The following is a 6,000-nucleotide window of genomic DNA, read 5'->3' on the forward strand; positions in this document are numbered from 1 at the left end:
ATACTAGCATACTATAAACAATGTTCTGAAAAAAAAATAAAGAATGCTCTGCACCTTGACTTTTTGTTAAGTGTGTCTGTGTGTGCTTAGTCGCTCAGCTGTGTCCGACACTTTGTGACCTCGTAGATTGTAGCCCGCCATGCTTCTCTATCCATGGAGAAGCACTCCCTGGCTTGACATTCCCTCTTCCAGGGGATCTTCCTGACCCAGGGATCGAACCCGGGTCTTCTGCATTGCAAGAGGCTTCTTTACCGTCTGAGCCACCAGGGAAGCCCTTTTGGCAATAATTTGGAAACTATTTTGGCAATAATTTCTTGTCAATATGGAAAGAACTTCCTTATTCTCTTTTATAACCAACTGCGTAATATTCTATTGTATAAATAAATGTACTATAAGTGATCCAAACATTTCCTTTCTGATTTAGGTGGTTTCTGGAATTCCTTGGTGGCTCAGACAGTAAAGTGTCTGCCTACAATGTAGAAGACCTGGGTTCAATCCCTGGGTCGGGAAGATCCTCTGGAGAAGGAAATGGCAACCCACTCCAGTCCTCTTGCCTGGAGAATCCCATGGACAGAAGAGCATGGTGGGCTCCTACAGTCCATGGGGTCGCAAAGAGTGGGACACAATTGAGCAACTTCACTCACTCACTGATCTTTTGAATTTATAAGTGACACTATGATGAATTAATGATGTACAATACTACATAAACGATTTTATGTATGTTCAAGCTATTTATAAATAATTTTTAAGTGAAATTTTAGGTCAAAGAGTATGTATACATAATTTTGATAGAGTGCTTTCCTTAGAACATCAGTTACACTTCCTCTGGTGATGTAGGACAATGTTTATCCCCTCTCCCGTCTTCCCTGTGCGTCTATAAATCAAACACTTATATCTGATAGGTTAAAAAATGGTAGTGTATATTTGCATTTCTTTTCATGTGAATAAGGCTGAACGTCTTTTCGTATGTTTAAGAGCCAGTTGTATTTTCTTTTCTGTATTTTTATACTTCCTTTGTCCTATTGATGGCTTTTTTTTCCTTGTTGATTTGTATGAGATCTTTTTCTCATAGGGATGTAAGCCTTTTATTTGTCATAGAAATGTCAAATATTTTATTACAGTTTGTCTTTTGACTTTATGATGGTTTTTACTATGAATAAAAAAGTTATTTCCTTTTTCTGTGATTGAGTTTATTAATCTTTTATAGTTTTTAGCACTCAAGTCATATTTAGAAAAGTTTTCCTAGCTTCAAAATTAAAAAATAAATTTTCGTAAAGTTTCCTCTATCGTTTTTATGATCTTACACTTTAGATTTTTTACTTTAAAACATTGATTTTTTTTCCTTCTTAATAATTGCAGATTTTAGAATCCCAGTGACTAGCTTGTCCTCAGGCAGAAGTCCCACAGAGCTCCTAATTGACTAGCTTACTTGTCTTTTTCGTGATTTAAGGGTATTTTTCTTAAGATGGACAGCTAACACTACCCAAAGTATTTCACACATTAAGTTACAGTTTCCCTGTCATTTAATCAAATATCTATATGCCAGGATATCTATATGTAAGATTCAGTCATTTTCAGGTCCTAGATTCTAGAGAACAGACACATAAGCAACAACTACAAATCCGTAGGAAGCAAGCTAGAATAGAGAAAGGAGTAAAGTTATGTAGAATATCACATGGGAAGCAATACTTCTCCAAGACTGAATGTTAGGGGAAAGCTGTGAGAATATAACCATTCCACTGGGTCTTGAAGGCTATAAGTGTTTACCAAGATGTTCCTGGTGGTTCAGTGGTTAAGAATCCACTGCCAATGCAGGGGAAACAGGTTCCATCTCTGCTCCAGGAAGATCCCATGTGCCACAAGGCCACTAGACCCACGTACCACAGCTACTGAGCCCAAGTAGGGCTGCAAGTCCCAAGTGTGGACTCCAGAGCTTGTGCCCCACAAGAGAAACCACCACAAGAGCAGCCCGCACACTGTAACTAGAGAGTAGCCTGCACACAGCAAAGAAGACCCAGCACAGACAAAAACAAGTAAAAAAATAAATTCTTTTAAAGAAAGAGTTTTCCAGACAGACAAGAGCAGCAAGGGTATACCCGGCTAAGGGAACAGCATGGTATCAGAAATCACAGTGTCCCAGAATTCTGTTCATTATCAGCACTAAAACAAGTAAATTAACTGATACCATGATTCCACTATATGATCGAACACTGGTTCCAAATTTTCTTAGTCCTCAGATAAAAAACAGAATATATCCTTGACTTGAGCTTCCCAGGAGGCATTAGTGGTAAAGAACCTGCCTGCCAATGCAGGAGACACAGGAGATGTGCGTTCAATCCCTGGATTGGGAAGATCCCCTAGAGGAAGAAATGGCAACCCACTCCAGTATTCTTCCCTGGTGAATCCCAGGGACAGAGGAGCCTGACAGGCTACAGTCCATGAGGTCACAAAGCGTCGGATATGATCTAACGACTAAACACCACCACCACCACACCACTTGAGTTATTTGGTCCTGGCCTTTATCTACAGCCCCATCTCCAACTAAAAATGGGGATGTCTCATATCACAACTCCAGGGAACTCCATCCATGCCACACAGTCGTGTTCTAACGTGCGCCACTCATAGGAAACTGGTGTAAATGGTGCTACTGGATGTTGTGCTAGAAAAAGTTGCCTAAAGTACTGTTTAACATTATGCACCTAAAACTGATACTTAGATTTCTCTGATGGTCTACTCCATTCTTAACTTTATTACCAACCAGTTTTCTCGTCTTTACCAGTCACATGACAAAATGTGTCCACCAGAGGCTGTGAGTTTTCCATCTTGAAGCTCAGGTGCCCAGACCAAAACTGACTTCTCTTCCTCAGTTCAACTTCCAAAGTGCCAGGGAAGGATTCTGACTGGCCCAGTTTGAGTTTAGAACCAACCTCTGGACCAATCAGCTGTGAGGAATAAGCTGGATCACATTTTGCTAAAATGCATATCCTTGCAAATCCATGGATGGAGCATAAAGGAAGAAAACTTCTCAGAAACAGGGGATTCTCATTTTAGAAAATAAAGATGTTTTATGAGTAGATTATTCTATGGAAGAGTCCATGGATTATTTATCTTTGGTCATTTTGTAAAACTTGTATATAACTAGGGTCCTTGATATATGTTATTGAAGGACCAAGCATCTTTTGTTAAATGCTAAAGGCATTGATATTATTGTCTTCGTTTTAATGAAGTTAGCTTGGAGAATCATACTGCTTAGAGAAACATATACACTATAGTGATAACCTGGAATCTGGTAAGTGTCTGGTTATAAACAAAACTTTTTCCACTACATATAGGACTTCAAATAGAAGTGCAGGTAATTTCATGGAATAAAACAAGCTTTCACTTTGAAATAAACAGACCCCACAAGCTATGTGGTCTCTGTCAAGTTGCTCAACCTTCCTGAGCCTGTGTATTCATCTGTAAGGTAAATACAATGTCATCTGCAGCATGAAGTTGTTATGGGGCATAAATCAATAAGGCGTGTCAAATGTCTAAGACATCTATTCGACTTTCAGGAAATGTTAGTTGTATTTCCTTTCTGTACTAATGAGCTGATTGATCCCAGTCTTTGCTGGAGTTATTTCTCAATTTTCCAGCTCTCTTACATGCCTGTATGTCATCCCATTTGGTCCTACCATTGCTGATATTTTTACATCATAGACTCTGAGAAGCCAAAAATTATGTCTATATAACATTATGACATTTCATATTATGCCTGTATATGTTACTCTTTCTAGAGAATATTGAGAAGAAAACTGATTGTGCTTGGGAATTGTAAACATGTTATTTGATGGTAACAGTACCTGGATTTTCTGGTGGCTCAGATGGTAAAGAATCCGCCTGCAATTCAGGGGACCTGGGTTTGATCCCTGAGTTGGGAAGATCTCCTGGAGAAGGGAATGGCTACCCACTCCAGTATTCTGGCCTAGAGAATTCCATGGACAGAGGAGCTTGGTGGGCTACAGTCCATGGGGTTGCACAGAGTCGTACATGACTGAGCAACTAACACATTAAATACCTGGATTACTGAAACAGTCTTCTCACTGATGTCACAGATGCCTTTCAGTCTGTTCCCTTCACAGTTCAGTTCAGTTCAGTTCAGTCGCTCAGTGGTGTCCGACTCTCCGCGACCCCATGAATCACAGCAGGCCAGGCCTCCCTGTCCATCACCAACTCCCGGAGTACACTCAAACCCATGTCCACAGAGTCGGTGATGCCATCCAGCCATCTCATTCTCCGTCGTCCCCTTCTCCTCCCGCCCCCAACCTTTCCCAGCATCAGAGTCTTTTCCAGTGAGTCAACTCGTCGCATGAGGTGGACAAAGTATTGCAGTTTCAGCTTTAGCATCAGTCCCTCCAATGAACATCCAGGATTGATCTCCCTTAGAATGGACTGGTTGGATCTCCTTGCAGTATAAGGGACTCTCAAGAGTCTTCTCCAACACCACAGTTCAAAAGCATCGATTCTTCGGCGATCAGCCTTCTTCACAGTCACAGTCAGATTTAAATCAAAGATCCTAAAATCAAAATCATATTTTATTTCTCTACTTCTTAAAAGGCTTTCCACTGGTTTCGTATAAACCCAAACCCCTTGACAAGGCCACAGAACTCTGTGTGGATTGGCCTCTGTCCTTGAGCCTCACTGCTTGTCCTCAATCCCTGAGCTCCAGCCACAGGGCCTTTGCATGTGCTACTTCCTCTGCCTGGAATGCTCTTCTCCTCCCCTTCCCATTGACCTAACTAACTCCTCCTTCAGTTTAGTTTCTCAGGCAAACTTTTCCTAATTCCACCTGATCTGAATGAGGTTCCCGTCATAGCTATAGCCCTTTTCTTGTGCAGCATTTCACACTATTGTAATTTATATTTACATAAGATTATTTGATGATCTTTGTCACTACTAAATGGTCCACTCCATGAAACAGTCATGTCTGGTTTTGCTCATATTTCTCCCCTGTCTACCACAGTTACTCAATATATAGCGGAAGTGCAGAAAATATTGGTTGAATAAATGAATGTTATATAATAAAACAGACAACTCATTGGAAAAGTCCCTGATGCTAGGAAAGATTGAGGGCAGAAGGAGAAGAGGGCGCCATCACCAACACAGTGAATATGAACTTGGCAAATTCCAGGAGATGTGAGGGACAGGGAGGCCTGACGTGCTGCCATCCACGGGGTCACAGAGAGCTGGACACACCTGGGTGGCTGAACAACAGCAACAACAAACAATAAAGATGACCAAGAATGTATTAGCTACTTACTGCCACATAGCAAATTAAAACGCAGTAGCTTAAAACAATAATCATTTAACAAATTTTTTTCCAGTTTGGTTTATTACAGTATACTGAATATAGTTCCCTGTGTTATACAGTAGAGCCTTATTTTATATATAGCAGTGTGTATATGTTAATCCCTAACTTCTTATTTATCCCACCCCCTTCCCTTTCTCCTTTGGTAACCACAAGTTAGTTTTCTATGTGAGTCTGTTTCTGCTTCATAAATAGGTTCATTTGTATCATATTTTAGAGTCTACACAAAAATAATATCATATGGTATTTGTTGTTCTCTGTCCAACTTCCTTCACTTAGTATGATCATCTCTAGCTGCATCCATGTTGCTGCAAATGGCATTGTTTCACGCTTTTTTACTATTTCATTGTGTACGTGTTTATAATATGTGCCACAACTTCTTTATCCATTCATCTGTTAATAGACATTTAGGTTGTTTCCATGCCTTGTCTGTTGTGAATAGTGCTGCTATGAACACAGGGGTGCACATATCTTTTTGAATTAAAGTTTTGTCTGGATATATGCCCAGGAGTGGGGTTGCTGTATCATATGGTAATTCCATTTTTCAATTTTCTGAGGAACCTCCACACTGTTTCCCAGAGTGGCCATACAAACCTACATTCCCACCAACATTGTAGGAAGGTTTCCTTTTTCCACATCCTCTCCAGCATTTG

The sequence above is a fragment of the Moschus berezovskii genome, chromosome 17, assembly GCF_049115385.1.
Source record: "Moschus berezovskii isolate FMDL1 chromosome 17, NW_MosBer_1.0, whole genome shotgun sequence".
NCBI lineage: Eukaryota > Metazoa > Chordata > Mammalia > Artiodactyla > Moschidae > Moschus > Moschus berezovskii.